This window comes from Lathamus discolor, chromosome 14 (assembly GCF_037157495.1).
Source record: "Lathamus discolor isolate bLatDis1 chromosome 14, bLatDis1.hap1, whole genome shotgun sequence".
Lineage (NCBI taxonomy): Eukaryota > Metazoa > Chordata > Aves > Psittaciformes > Psittacidae > Lathamus > Lathamus discolor.
This window is the reverse complement of record NC_088897.1, coordinates 10,562,522-10,578,819: the sequence shown is the minus strand read 5'-3', so window position 1 is coordinate 10,578,819 and position 16,298 is coordinate 10,562,522. Positions and strand designations below refer to the sequence as shown.

At 47.6% G+C, this 16,298-nt stretch overlaps 1 protein-coding gene across 3 annotated transcripts in view; it reads right to left on the bottom strand.

Annotated features, from left to right (window-relative positions):
• MYO1C (myosin IC) overlaps positions 1-12,058 on the bottom strand; it is a 51,513-nt gene extending 39,455 nt beyond the window's left edge. The window contains exon 1 of one of the 3 annotated variants that reach the window (XM_065695098.1): positions 11,933-12,058. The gene's annotated coding sequence lies outside the window, so the exon portion shown is untranslated. Of the gene's footprint in view, positions 1-11,438; positions 11,458-11,932 lie in introns of those variants that run through there. The other 2 variants (XM_065695102.1, XM_065695101.1) reach the window with 2 other exon arrangements.
• Between the last annotated feature and the right edge of the window lie 4,240 nt (positions 12,059-16,298).

Here is a 16,298-nt window from a genome sequence, read left to right as displayed (position 1 = left end):
GACATCTTGCAATTACTGGCACAGACGCTTTCTGGAACCATTATTACATCTCTTAAATGGGCTGCACTCTGTGAAAGCATTTATTGAAGGCTGAGTTCATCAATTGATTAAGATGGGCCAGGGAGTAGAAATACTCCAAGTGAAATATGCAGCATAAGCAGACAGCTTAAAAGCACATGCAATATAAAGAACCCCTTACAGGTGGGTACAGCCACATCTCTCACCGAGCAGAAGCAGCAGTGAAGCAATAACGCTAGGAGGCAAGATCAGGCGGCAGGAACAGGGAAACACGAGTTGCTGGTGGAGCCAGATCAATCCTAGAAGTCAAAGAACATGTCCTTGGCCTGGTGAAGGCAGGAGTTCAGAGAGGCCAAGGTGATGAACTGAAGGAACACACTGTGGATATGATGGCAACATCACATCATCAAGTGATGGCAATAGAGTGGGAGATGAAGACTGAATGACAGAACCTGAATGAAGGAAAGACCAGCTCTTCGTAGGGGGACAAGACAATCAAAAGACTGAGCTGACTCTGTTTACCACTCCCCAAATAATGAGGCTGAAGCACAAGGAGAGCAAGCTCTGCCGCAGGCTTGATGCCAGCTGCTCTAGGAAGCTTCCCTTGCCTGTTTTAAGTAATTTCACAACATAAAGCTTTATTCATAAGTGTCTGATGGCGTCCTGGGCATACAACAGCTCTTACCAGCAGAACAGTGTTTGTGGGAAATGTTAGGAAGAGTGTCTAAGAGAGATAAAGCCTCCGAGTTGCAGACGAAGCTGCCAGTCCTCATTTCCAGCTTGTCAGAGCAAGTCCTTCTTGAAGTCAGCAGCCTGGAATGAAGAGAATCTGGCATTTGGGAGGCATGTATGAGGTTCAGACAGCCAGGGCGGAGCGGCTGACTTTAATCATACTTTCCACAATGGGGGGGGGGGGGGGGAGTGGCAAAGTACAGTGAGTGATGGGCGTTATCTGCTATATCCTCACAAATTCCTCCTCTTTGGATTTCAAACCTGACCTCCTTTCCTGCTTCCACTAGCCCCTGGAGGAGGAGGGAAAGGGCAGGCACACAGAGCTGGGATTCCAGAGTCCTTCACATTCTTGGGATTCCTGTATCTGTGATGGGCAGCACGCATTTGTCTGCTGGAACAGCTGATGGGTCACAGGAGTAGCTACATGCAGGTATTGCCCTTCCTGCAAAGCTGGACCTCATCATTCCAAAATTCACTAACTTGGGTGCTAACCCATTGCTGCCTCTGCTGCTCCAGCTTACCTGCTGGGGGATATTTAGCATGCACATTCTAAAGTTCTGTCTTTTGTCAGAATATCTCTATTCAGGGTTGGGGGGGGGGGAATATCAACAGAACATCTAAAAATATGGGCTTGCACCAACCACTGCCAACTTGTTACGAAGCCCCTTTAACACGAGTGCTAGTATGGGATCAAAAAGGAGTAAAGCTCCAAAATAGCTCAATCCAGCTGCCCACTACAGCATTAGCAACAATACTCTATAAAGAATTCCAGTCCAAAGCACTTTTGGTTGCCTTCTGCCCTCACAATGAAGCTACAGTGCACTAAATCACATGGAGCTTCAATTCCATCTAGAAATAGCTTCTTGAAGTTCCTATTGCAGGATGGCATTCCTCAATTTTGTTTACTTGGGTGCCACTACTGGTGGTGACAGCAACAGCAGCTACAGATTGCAGGAACCTGTGTGTACACCCAGAAAGGGCACCCGTCCAGCCTCTCGCACGAAAGGTTTTGGCAGCAAAATTACTTCCTTCTCCCTCACCCTTTCTGCCTGTGTTGATCACATCATGCTCATATGCCACAAGCCAGTAACCTTGTCCTACTACCACACAGAGCTACATTGCTAAAACCCCCCAGGGCCCAGAAGTTCTTTGATTCTTTAGAGCTATGGAAGAACACTGCAAAAGAGAGCATTCAGCCTAAGAAAGCTCTGAGACCTCAGAGCATCTTGCAGTGCCTGAAGGGCACTGACAAGAAAGCTGGAGAGGGGCTTTGGACAAGGGCCTGTAGGGACAGGCCAAGGGGAATGGCTTTAACCTGCCAGAGGGGAGACTGAGATGAGCTCTTAGGCACAAGCTCTTCCCTGTGAGGGTGCTGAGGCGCTGGCACAGGGTGCCCAGAGAAGCTGTGGCTGCCCCATCCCTGGCAGTGCTCAAGGCCCAGCTGGACACAGGGGCTTGGAGCAAGCTGCTCCAGTGGAAGGGGTCCCTGCCCATGGCAGGGGTTGGAGCTGGATGAGCTTTAAGGTTTCTTCCAACACAAACTGTTCTGTGACCACCAGCTGGGCAGGGTGTCCTCCCTCCAGGCTCCCATTGCACCGGCTCTCCCAACCTCCTTCCACAAGCACTCTGGGAAGCAGCAGAGGTGCATGTGCTCCAGAGGGAGTAAAACACTCCAGACATCAGCACCCAAGTGACCTGCCGATGTGGGCTCCCTGCTTGGAACCCAGGCGCTCTGCACGTTGCTCTGGCAAGTAGAACAGACACCAACTTCCTTGGCTCAGCGTCTCAGTGTGCTCACCCCAGCTGTCTGTATCAGTGCTCTCCATTCCTGACCTGATACCACGTAATGGGCAACAGCACTGTAGGCACTCCATGGGCAGATGGTTACTGCACTGCTCAGGAGCTATAACAGGTATTACAGCTTGGGAATCCCCACTGCAAGAAGTGGAGTGGAGATAGTGTATTCTATTCTACTTAAAATCTCAATACAGCCAACATTTAGAAGACAACCAACTACCATTTAAGTTCCAAACATCTGGCCTAGCTCCACAGTCACAGGCTGGGAGGGTTTAGTGCTAATCACCCACACACCAGGGCACAAAAGTGCTCCCAGTGTGACTGCAGAACCTTCTAGCAAACTCCTCACAACCACTGACTTCAAGGATTACAACCCAGTAGCATAAGAACAGCTACACAAGCCATCATTCCTCCACCATTCCATTCCGAACACTCCTCCAAGATGAAAAGAGCACAGAATATATCCTCCAAAGCGTCAGAGTGCAGTCCCAGGCTGTAAGTGGACTGTGATGTGGGATAAGCCCAGCTATGCTTATCATGGTCCTCCCCCTCCTCTGTCCTGGGACTGAGATCTGCTCAGGTCTGTCATGAGACAGGGAACTAAAGAAACAGAAGAGGCCTTTTTACTTCACCACTGTATTCCAAACTTGGTTTCAGTTGATTCACCAAAGGGTCAAATGGACGCTGGTGCAGAGTGGAGAACTACAGCAAAACCAATTTAAACAGAACTTCATGGCGGTATAAGCTCACCTCAGTTACTGCAGGAATACACCCTCCTGGCAGACAAGTAAAGAATGCGCATTTCAGTAAGCGTGGTGTGGATGAAGCTCATGCTCTGGTTGCTTGCTCCATCTCCTGCTCTTACACACACATATGCCTTCAAACACTTAAAACCTTGGGAAGTGATGCATTATCACCAGCAGCAGCCTCCAGGACAAGCCCAGGAAAGCCACAGACTACACTGTCAGTCGTAGTGCTCCACAATCAGGGAATCAGCAATATAAATTACCTGGTGCATGTGGGTATGTGTCCCACCAGATCTGACTGCGGAATCACACCCAGCTAACACTGGTCTGATACTCAACAGGACTGCGAACAACTGACACCTAAAAATGAGGGCTGCTGAGGCTGGACTCTGACTGCACACAGGAGGGATGAGCTCACTCCACGCATCCCTGTGCCACTTACTGACCCAAATGAACCTTCCATTCCCTATCAATCCACAAATCTCCACCCAGCCCACACTAAACACTGACTGATCTACTGTAACAAGCACTGCGCCACATTTGTGTTGACTCACCATCAGCTCAGATAAGTGGTTTGTAATTAAGATAATGTGGTTTGGGGCCAGTGAAAGTGTGGCCTGAAAAGCACTTTCCAGAGTTCAGCAGAGTGCTAGAGATCAACCAGAGAAATTCACCACTCAAACTAGGAAGGTACCAAGCTCACAGCTACTTTTAGACCTTTATACCAGAATTTACCTCTCCAGCCTATCCAAAATAAAAGCAAGATTTCCTACAACAAAGCTTTCCCTTGGAAAATAACAGCTTGCTTGTACAATGCTTGGAAATGATTTCTTGCCAAACATATGCACTCAATGTGCAGCAACCCTGATTTTCTTCCACTCCCCACTTCCACTCAAGTGGCAACGTGCTCTTTTAAGGTGCTCCCTATTTCTGATGGCACAGCAATGCATTCAGTGCCAAAGAGCCAACTTAACTGAAGCCTCTAGAAAGAAGTAAACAGTTACATGAGTGCAGCTTTTGAGTTCCATGGACTTCAGCCTGGACATAGTTCACATTCCCATCCTACACAGAGCCACTTCGTGGAATATTCCTCCCATTGCAAGCTGAAGCAGGGAAGTGGTTTGGAGAGCAGCAGCTGGCGGGTGAATATGTTCCAGGCTGAAGGTTGAAGGAGCTCCATGATGTCCCCACCTAGACACGGAATCATCAGAGCAGAAACAGACACTTGGCAACCAGTCAGGCTGCAGTTTAAAGAGAGATCAAACACCCCCCTTTGGCTCTGCACGGGTTTTTGCATATAGAACTCTGCATCTCTTGCAGCATTTCCTCATCATGTGGTGCCTTCATGACCAATGTGCCACAAGTGCTCACTCCCAGCACTCCCTACCTGCCAGGCTCACAGCTCCAGCCACCCCTGCTCTGGTAGCTCTCACTGACACAGTAAAGGAAGGTTTCAAGGTGATCACTGCAGCAGTCTCCAAGAGCAGCTCATCGTTATCCTTTCCTTTACACTTCTTCCTTGGATCAGGACAGAGTTATCTCAAATCAGGTTAGTTTAGACTTGGGACAACATCTGAAAGCTTAACCCAAATATATAAGTGGTCCATAGCCACCAACCCATGTTTCCTTTAATTTTATCAAGCAAAAAGAGAAGAGACTGTGCTCAGACCATTATGTCTTCACATGTTTTTCTTCAGTGTTCTGACTCTAACAAACCTTGTTCAAACAAATATAGATGTTCCAGCTTTGCTAGCAGCTCCAGAAGCTGCTCCTAGTTCCTATCCAGCAGCTTTCCACACAGAAGATGAGCAAGATTAAAGTCATCTGCATTCCCACAGAGTGCTATGACCATGCACACAAGAACACAGGCTGTGCTTCTCTGCTATCGATTCTCTCCCATAAGAGGAAAAAAATCCATGCACAAATAAAACGGGGATGTTGGAAGTCACATATTTTGCATTTGCCCTCATTTTCATACAAGACCTTAAGTTCTCCTTCCTGTTTCAAACAAAATTGTGCCCCCAAAAGCTTGGGCCTCGAGGAGAAATCAAGAATGTCCATTTTGAATACACTATTTCAAATGCAGTGTGTGGCTTACTTGAGAAATGTGATAGGCACTTGATTTTGTTTGTTGGGTTTGGAAAGGTGCAACAGATAGAAAAGCAATTCCTCATGATACGTTACTCTGCTTTTCCAGGGCTCGTATTGCTCTGGATCCTCTCTTCCAAGCTGCAATATAGTTTTAGTTACGTGGTGCTTTGTAGCTCAGAAGGAAAACAAGAGAACTGAGAGTAAAATTCAGAAATCCATCAATCCAAAAGGAAGAAACAGCTTCAAAGTTGCATTTGAATGGTCCAAACACCCTTCCCACGCGAGCCAGGCACACTCAGCTGCCCCCACTTCATTCCCACAGGAACAAAGCAATGGAGAAAGCTGATTATATTGCATTGTGTGCACTTGGCATTGCTTGGTCAAAACCAAAACCAATCAGGGATCCAAACCCTGATGGTTGTTATAATCTTAATGGTTGTTATAATCTTAATAAATGTAATGGTGGGTAGGAAAGGTACCTGTGAGGCAATAAGGTGCTAACACAAACCAGCAGGTAAGGAGGGAAGAAAACTGCTCACAGCTGAACTTAGTGTTCACATAAGACAGAAGAAACATCTGCTTTGCTGTCCAAGTTCCAGCTCTGTCAGAGAAGGAATGCCTGACTTCCTGGTGCAAAGGTGTGGCTTTCCCTCCCAAGCTGCAGAAGAGGCAATTCTGAACAGCCTCCAAAAGTCCTCGGAGCATAAGACAAGCTGTTATTTCAAACAACAAGCAGTGTGGACAGAGACTTTCCTGGTCTCTAATTTGGAAAGTTCAATAAAACTCTAGGAAAAAAACAACCCAACAAGAACTTTGTGCAAGAAATCTTCCCTCTTCTCCAAACTGCACCATTGGACACATCAGCCTTCGCTAGAGTCAGAACCTGAACTGCAGCACTACTGTTTGTAACAGAAGGTTGTATGGTGATACATGTATCAGCTTTTGGTTTCAAGATGTTGATGACAGTGTGCTGCCTTGTGATGTGTGGAAGCGCATATTTCAGTTATTAAAGTCAGCAAACAAGTCTGGCTGTTGAGAGTCATTTCCCTGAGTAAACAATGACTCAGTGTGGGCTGTATAATGTAGAAGTTATTAGTTACTGTTCGCGAGTTGAAAAGACCCAACTCGCAACAACTACACAAAGGCACACTTCAGGATGGAAAATAGTTTTCCTCCTACTTCTGTGGTGCCAGTTCTACTGTTTCAGTGGAATTTAATTTGCTCAAAAGCTAAACAGATCACTGTCTCCTTAGGATAGAACTGGACATTGACTTAACTGGACCCTTCAGCCACAAACAATGAGCATTAAGAGCAGAGTTTCTGGTCTCAGTTTGTCATTAAAACTCTGATGTAAAGATGATTCTTTCTTGGGCAGGAATACCCCCTCTAGAGCAGGTGTTAATGAACACAGACAGAAAGACAACCAGGATATATTGACTATATTGTTATGAAGAAGAAAAACGCAGTTGCAAGCTCACCAATATCCTCTGACACTGTTCTCTCGTTGAATTACAGCTCCTTCCATAATCCTCCTCTTCATTAGTAAAATGGCCCAATACACCTGGTGATTGTCAGCTGGCATCAGGCACCACAGATCACTCTAACTAATGAAATGCAACCTCAGCTGCTAAGGCACAAAGGTTTCCCTGAAGCCTTAAAACCACTACAAAGGCTGTTTCTCCAGCAATGAGTCCACACCGTCTCAAAGATTAGGACCACATCTCTATTACCTTTTGTAAGGGTGAAATCTCCGGTCAGACGCAAGAACACTACAAGGAAATGCACAGTCAAATATCCCCAGTAAACTTTAAAATGCCTTCAGAAGAAACTGCCAACATAAATTTAAAGGCACAGCTGTAGCTTGTGAGGTCCAATCTGCATCCCAACAGCAAAACTGAAGTTTTATCCACATGCATCTTTTTGCTTAGCAGTTATTTTAGAAAGCTCTGTTACAGAGAAAGGAAAAAGAAATTAGCTTTTTAGACAGCACAGATGGATGATTTTTTTTTTTTTTCATTCATATACTATGCATTTTCTGGCTAAAATCAGAACACATTTTGACATTCCTTTGCCACTAATAATGACACTGCTCATCTGGTAACAAAACTGCCCAATAACTGCAGGCTGGTGTATCTCACAGCTCCAGGACCTTCCTACCTACAAGGCAAATATTGCAGCAGTCCAAAGGTACTGCCAAATGCTAAAAATCTATGTGCATTTATTATCAGGAGCTGAACTGAATCACAGGAAGGGCAGTGGCCACGCTGGACCAAGGTCAATGTACTGGTTAAAGGGCCGCGAGTGTCCCGGTGAGACTTCTGGTTTAGAATCACAGATGGTTTGGGTTGGAAGGGACCTTAAAGCTCATCCAGTCCCAACCTCCTGCCACTGGCAGGGGCATATTCCCCTAGATCAGGTTGCTTCAAGCCCCGTCCAGCCTGGCCTTGAACACTGCCAGGGATGGGGCAGCCACAGCTTCTCTGGGCACCCAGTGCCAGCGCCTCAGCACAGAATCACAGAATCACAGAATCCCAAGGGTTGGAAGGGACCTAAAAAGATCATCTAGTCCAACCCCCCTGCAAGAGCAGGGTAACCTACAGTACATCACACAGGAACTTGTCCAGGCGGGCCTTGAATATCTCCAGTGTAGGAGACTCCACAACCCCCCTGGGCAACCTGTTCCAGTGCTCTGTCACTCTTACAGTAAAGAAGTTCTTCCTGATGTTAACGTGGAACTTCCTATGCTCCAGTTTACACCCATTGCCCCTTGTCCTATCACTGGATATCACTGAAAAAAGCCTAGCTCCATCATCCTGACACCTACCCTTTACATATTTGTAAACATTGATGAGGTCACCCCTCAGTCTCCTCTTCTCCAAGCTAAAGAGACCCAGCTCCCTCAGCCTCTCCTCATAAGGGAGATGTTCCACTCCCTTAATCATCTTTGTGGCTCTGCGCTGGACTCCTTCAAGCAATTCCCTGTCCTTCTTGAATTGAGGGGCCCAGAACTGGACACAATATTCCAGATGCGGCCTCACCAAGGCTGAGTAGAGGGGGAGGAGAACCTCTCTTGACCTACTAACCACTCCCTTTCTAATGCACCCTAAGATGCCATTTGCCTTCTTGGCCACAAGAGCACATTGCTGGCTCATGGTCATCCTCCTATCCACCAGGACCCCCAGGTCCCTTTCCCCTTCACTATTTTCCAGCAGGTCAACCCCCAACCTGTACTGGTACATGGGGTTGTTCTTCCCCAGATGCAAGACTCTACACTTGCCCTTGTTAAATTTCATCAAGTTTCTCCCCGCCCAACTCTCCAGCCTGTCCAGGTCTCGCTGAATGGCAGCACAGTCCTCTGGTGTGTCAGCCACTCCTCCCAGTTTTGTGTCATCAGCAAACTTGCTGAGGGTGCACTCAGTTCCCTCACAGGGAAGAGCTTCTGCCTAAGAGCTCATCTCAGTCTCCCCTCTGGCAGGTTAAAGCCATTCCCCTTGTCCTATCCCCGCATGTGACCAAGTACTTTCCTAAACAGCTGCCAGAAAGAGCCAACCATGCATGCATGAGTGTCCCAGGAGTTCTAAATACTAAGCTTTATTGCCTTCCAGTACAGAGATTTAATATAGGCCAGACAACACTGAAGATATATATTAACAGACAAGGTGCTGGCCCTGCTGCTCCTTGAAGAGCATTTAAGTAACTCAGGGCAGGGCTTTAAAGACTACTATACCTCCCACCCCCACAGAACATGACTCAGTTGCAACAAATGACTTGAGATTTGTCCACTCAGAACCTTCTGTCATTACAAATGTACTTAGCCTTTCAAATCTACCCACACTGCTTGCTTACATCTTTATTAAAGCTTTCCGGGAAGAGCTGGCCACCTTACCCTGCTGATGCATCAACAAGGAGTAAGGTATGTAGAGGAGGGCACAGGATATTCTCCAGCAGGGAAATCATTCCATCAGTCCAAGCGGCTCCCTCCAGGCAGGAAAATAACTGCTACAATCTCACAAAGACAGCCCTGCAAACCTCATCCCCCAGAAAAGATGGCAGAAGGTGAGGTGCAGGGTTTCTGTCAAAGTCAGGGGTAGTAATCCTAGTGAAAGCCAACTACATCACTCAGGAGCTGGTTATAAAGCAGTGTGTAACACAGTAAAACCCCTAATGGAAGACAAACGTGCTGTAATTGCAATCCCTTTATGCCAGTACAAAGCTTTGCTGCTACCACCAGGGCAGTCCCCACCTGATCCCAGCCATTTCTTCCTGTGCCATTGTATTCCTTGTGCAGGCAGAGATGTTCACCTGCTCACACCACAAGCAGCTCCAGAGGAATTCCTTATTTGTTTTGCCTGCTCTGTTTCCACTTGGATCAGTTCTGAGAAGTAAACCACACCTGGCTGTCATTGATACAGGTAAGCCAAAGCACAATACAAATGGTTTTCCCCACAGCAACGTTTTAGGAACACACAAATAAGCCTTTACAAATGGTTCTTTAGCTTGTATGAAGGGACAAGTGATTCAGTTCCACTTGCGTCACTTACACAGGGCAGTAGGACACACCATTCCCAGGAAAACACACTGCACTTCGTGTTTTCTGCACCTCCTTTTCTGCAGCACCAGTAACCCAAGTGTACATTCGTCCTACAGAAGGCATTAATAATTTGAAAGCACACTGTGAACATCCCTCACCCATTCCTCTTCCAACCTGGGAGGCAAAGTGCTCCAGCTCAGTGATCCTCAACATTTTCCATGCTGGAACTATTCGGAACTGCCAGGTAAGAGCACTCGGCTGAGGGAGCAGGGAATGGACTGAAGCACACAGGAGATGCAGTTCAGATGTTGCTCTGTGACTGTGACCAGCTGCTGCAGTTGGTTTCTCCTGCCTTTGGTGCAGACTATTTTGATAGTGATAAAGGAATTTGTACACTTCCTAGAAAGCAATTTCCAGCACAGCAAAGCTGAGTCCCATAAGAACATGATACTACAAGCAACAGGAAAACCCCAAATGTCTGAATACTACTGGAATACCACTAAAACCATCTCACCTCTGCATAAAGGCATCTACACCTATCCATCCTTCATACCATGACAAATCAGGACAGATGAGCACAGCCCAGCACTCCACTGGTCCCTGCCAGGCACAATAGAAGAGATTTACATCTACACAGCCCCTCCCTACAACACGGGATTACACCCAGCATCATCACTGAAAATCCCTCAGTGTTATGACAGTGGTTGCCATATCAGGGCTTACTTAAAACTTAAGAACTCGTAAGTTCTGCAGACCTTAAGTAGATTTTGAAAAGGTGCTGACAACTGGTAATTGTCTATTGCTCCAAAAGGAGATGAAAGACTAATGCTTTTCTTCCCACTTATTCTGTGGTGCTGCTTTCACAGTTTGTCCCACCAACCAAGCACATTTACTCATGTGTCACTATCTAAAACCCTGAAACCAGGCAGCTGCCACCTACAAGTTGTTCCAGAGAAGCTTTCCACCTCTAGCAACCGCCACGGAAGGAATAAATACCACAATAATCTCTGTACTGCATCTCACAATCACTTTCCTTCTGTAACCCTCCCAAGCATAAGATGCGGATCGAGCCAGTTTACGTGGAGCGTTCAAGTTACTAGAATGAGACATTCATTCAGCCCAGAGCCAGATTCCTTCCACAGATCCCTGTCACTTAAACCAATTAAATGCTAAGTTATATTAAGATAAGGGGAAAAGTGGCATAGAAAGGAGCACAACAGATGGGGACCCTTGAGTGTAAGTGGGGTGCAAACCTGGGGTCTAAGCTGGAGAAGTTACAGTGTTCGACACCTATGAGAAGACTAAGAGCACGGAGCTTTCTTCACAAAGTGCTTTTAGGCACCTGTGCACGCACTAGCAAATGAGGAAGAACTATTCCAGCATATATAAAGGCAGAACTGTTCTAGTTTGAAGCACTATCATACCGCCCGTAAACACAACGCAGCACGAGAACGCACAGAACAAGTTCGGTATGCACAGAAAGCATCTCTTTGGGAGAACCTGGCAGGTCCCCCCGAGCACACCTGCAGCGACACGGCCCCGTCTCCGCTCCAACCTTCCTCCTGCCTCGGCAGGGCTCGCCCCGTCCCAGGCGGGAGCGTTTGGGATCCCGTGAGGGAAGCGTTACCGGAGAGCGTTTCAGTAACGCTACGGAAAGGGAGGGCAGGGAGCGCTCCGCGCTGCCGGAGCCAGGATGCCGGCTGCTCTCAAAGGGTCATTTGTTTCTACCGTGGAAATGTTAAAGAGTTTCCGGGAAGGTCGCTGACTTCGGGGGCACGGCCAAGCCGCGGCTGTCTCTGTCCGTCCGTCCGCCTCTATGCGTCCGTCTTCCCTCCCTTCCCCAGGGCGCCGTCCGGTACCGCCCCGGCGCAGCCCCCGACCCGCGGCCATGTGCCCGAGCCCCGGCGCTCCCCAGTGAGCTCAGGGGCGGCGGATGCGCGGCCGCGGTCACCGCTCCCGGCTCCCGTCCCGCGGGTCCCGGCGCCCGCCCCTCGGCTCCGCTCCGCACCGCGCTCACCTGCGCTCCGCGCCCCCCGGGACGCGCTGCTCGGGGCCCTGCGGCGGCTCCGCCAGCGCCTCGGCGGCGACTGCCCACGGGAGCCCGCGCCGCGCCGTGCCGCTAGTGAGCATGTCCGAGCGCCGGGCATGCGGAGTGAGCGCGGGCGGCGCGGCCGCGGCCCTGCCTCCGCCCTCACCTGCCGTCAGCTCCGCGGGGCGGGCCGCCGGGGCAGCGGGACCCCCGGGAGAGCGGGGCCGGAAGCCGGCGGCGCTGAGCGCGTCGTTCGGCACAAGCGCATCCTGCTGATAAGCGGGTGGGGTTCCCGCTGCTCCCAAGTGCGGGAGCACCTGCCTGCTGCAGCGGGACCGCGGACGCTGATGGTGATTCCCTGCTGGCTCGGGCCCGGCTGCGGGAATCATCAGCAGGGTGCGCTTACGTGAAGGTCACTCTGCAGTGATTCCCCAGAGGCACAGAGAGAGCTCCACAAGTTCAGGTCTCTGGCTTCTCCAAGTGGCAACAGGCAGCCTGGTTCATCTCACGCATGTGTGGGATAGCGGAGGCAGCCCAGGATCCACAGGGAATTCTGCACACATTGAATTCCAACAGCTTTGAAGCACACTGAGCTGCAACAATGAAACTCTGCACTTGCCACCCGTGCAGCGGTTGGAAGTATTGTCAACCACAAGCTTCTGTTTGTGCCCAGCACAGCAGACCCTTCCCTCCTCTGGCCATTCCTGCAGCAGCAGCAGTACTTGACAAACACACACTGCTGTGCTCAAAGCAGCAAATCAGAGCTTCATGGGCTGTTTATGAGTACTTGAAACTTCTTAGAAAGCTGAACTAATACATTGTCTCTCTGATGTCTCCCAGGATCCTGGCACTCACTAGCTGGGATACTGTTTAAAGGAACAGTTCCCCCTGGGAAAGACAGCTCAGTGCCACCAGTGTCCTCTGACTGCTGCTACGAGTCAGTCAGTAACATTCCTGCACCAGTTACTGAAACCCAAAGAATATCAGAATCATCCCTCTCTTCGAGAGCACTCGGGTATCTGACTCAACCCAACTGTCACCTGCACAATGTCTTTGTCAACCTTCAGGTGGAGTTTCACATTAGTTACTAGAAAGACAACCTAAGGAAACTGGAGCAACGCACACAGAGGTGCAAGAAGTGCCTCTGCCCACCACAACCTGCTGCCACAACTGAACTCTATGACAGAGTTTCTAAGTACCTATTACAAAGAGGTATAAATTCCAAGTTTCACTTAGGATGTTTTTAAAGGGCGTCTACACAGTTCCTTCTCTTTAAACTTCTTTAAAAAGGACACAAATCCAGTTAGAAAACATCCTGCAGCGAAACACACAGATTCCCATTCATTCCCAATACTGAAAACTGAAATTATCCTTAGAAAAGCAGCTAATTCTCGATGTCCACCACATCAAACCAGAAATAATCAGCTCAGGGATTTTCCATTCCTCACATACAAACCTGGTCTAGTGGAAGGTATTTCTGCCCATTGGAGGGGGCTGGAACTTCCAACCCAAACCATCAATAACACTCCACTTATATCTTCCTCTACCACTGAATTCCTGATGTGTTAACCTTCCTATCACATTCCAGGCACGAACCCAGTGACAGCATGGACAATCAATATTGAAGAGGATCAAAACACTCTTCAAAGCTCTTTCCCTTCCTTTGTAGTTGGAAAGTGTTTCCAGAATTCCGATAGAATGAATATGGCCAGGCCAAACACTGATTGTAACTCTGGTACACCCAAGTGTTTCTACAGGAAAAACTCTTTTAATCATTTTCTATACTCCCAGTCACTCAACATTAACATTCATGCCTACACATTTCATCCTAGCGAGAGAAAACTGTTCACAACACAGCGACAAGCACCCCAATGACCAGCCAGTGCTGCAGAAGCTGCACATTTTTGTGCCAACATCTCTAAGTCTCTAAGAACAGGAGGGACCAAGTTGGTTATCAGGTAACTACCACCACGAGAAGGTCAGAAAGACAATAAAGAAAACAGGCTTACAGTCTTGCATCCTCCATTGCGACTAACCACACGGATGATTTCTCCTGTAGGAATAAGTTCAATTTGCAGCTCCATTTTTCCCAGGGAAGTTAGTGCATCTCTCTATTCTTTATGGATAGCTGTGGTTTCAAAGCGCAGCAGCACCTGAGTAGCCCGGGAGAAGACCTCGACTAACTGCAATCTTGGGTTCAGAGCCCTGTTGCGAGAGGAAGAGATGAACCTCTGTATTTATACCAAGTGTAGGTGTGAGTTGAAACAACAATTGAGTTCAAGACTAGCTTTCATGAGTTACAATGTGTTGAGACAGTTCCAAGAAGCCTGAATTTATGTTCGTGTTTATTGCCACAAACTGTTGATGTTCCACTTTAGTCCCAATGGGCTTAGAAAAGTCCGGATGCTGGTTCAGAGGTGTTAGCACGAAACAATCATATGTCAGACTCTACACATCTACCAAGACATTTTATGTAGAAAAGATTCTTCCTCTCAGCCCCCCAGATCCTTGGTTTAGAGATAGAGCAATGGAAAATACTGATTGCTCCCATGGTAAGGACAGGAAGTTCCTCAAATTGCTGTAGAACTAAATCATTATTAAGTGAATCTTTGATCATGGCAAAGGAAATTAACTTGTACTTTGCTGCACAAAGATTCCTCCTATGAACATGAGGAAAAATAATGTGGTGAACACTGGTGTAAGACATGCCATCCATTCATGCAGTATGTAATCCTACCGCCCTGTGCACACCCTTAACAGATGAAGATGTACTGTTTGTGGTCAGGCTAAATGTCAGGTATTTTAAGACCTGCTGTGAGGAGACAATTCCTCCTGTCTTCTTGGAATAGCTCAGTTAACTCTACTACAAACCAATTCCAGATGCTGCTTGTCAAAAAGCCATCCAGTTAAGAAGAAGGAGCCCCTGGCCATTCCAGAGCAGATACAGGGAACACCACTCTGCTCTGTAAGTGAAAGGAGATGGCCTGTCACTGTCCCATGTTATGTATCTGGAAATACTCTTAACATCTCTGTTGTATACAAGATGGTTCCAGACCAGTAAGTATTTCCTTGACCACTTCCCAATACTGAAAAAGATTTTATCACATCTGAAGAAACCATCACTGTCACTTCCCCAAACAAACCCACCCAACTCTAAGTAACGTGGAGCAACACATGGAGCAAGAGGAGATAGGCTCTTATCTACCCTTCCTATGCAGAGAAATGACAAACAGGAGTAGTCCACAACACCAGAGCTGTTTAACTGGAAAGATCCTGTGACTCAGAGACCAGAATCATGTGCAAAAAAATCCCTCTGAAAATGGGTTACAAGTGAGAACAAGAGGGGAAAAAAGGAAAGGATGAAGAAAGCAGACAGAGGGTGAAAAATGTAAGAGAACAAAACAGAAGAGGGGAACATGGTGTGGATTCTGCTGAGACACTTTCCAACTGCAGTTACAGCGAAGCTCCTGTCTGATAAGCAATGCTGAAGCATTCTCTGCTGGGGCTGGTATTCGATAACAGTCAGTTTCCAAGAAAGGGGCAGAGGTTAAAATGTTCGTTATCGCGTTTTTCTTCTCTTTGTGGTGCCAGAAAATTCTGATTTTCAGGATTTTCCTGTACCTCTGCATTTCCTCTCACTTGTCTGCATTCCGAGGCTGTCTTCCAGGAATCCTTCCAACCTGCGCTTGACTCTCCCACACAGACTTCTCTTCCTACTTTCTTGATTGCACATAGGAGATGTTCTTTTAATTGAAGAGACCTTGTAAGGGGAAGATGACAGCTCCACTGTAATACAGGGAGCGGGACGCACACACAGAAACCTGATGTTTCTTAAGTTGAAGCTATTAAACAGACAAACTCAGTGTAGTTCCCAAGTAGGTCAGTTTCCAGAGGAACTAAATGTGCACTGCACAGACCCACTGGGTGGGGACTGCCATTGCCTTGGCTCAAATTAGCCACACAGAATAACTCAGTCTGCACTACTGTGCACTACACAACTCTCCAGTGCTTGAGCTTATGCCTAAAGAGAGTTAAAGACAGCAAGCTGTGCACATAGAAAACTGGCCTCAATCACTTCTTCCATATTTACACAAACACCTCCATTCTCTTTCAAGAAAAAACAGCTATAAGGAGACTAGGATATTGCCTGCTTAATGCATGAGTTATAAAGTTAAATAACACCATGCAGTGATGAGTACCAGGATCTTTGTATCTTATTATTACGGAAGAAATTGCTTCATTTCAATCCCTTTCAAGTAACAAGTCCCTGTATTCAAGGACAAAAAGGGCCATTGGAAATACTCTGTCAGTAAGGCAGAGTTCTCAAAAAGGCTTCCTCTCTCAAGGAAAACCT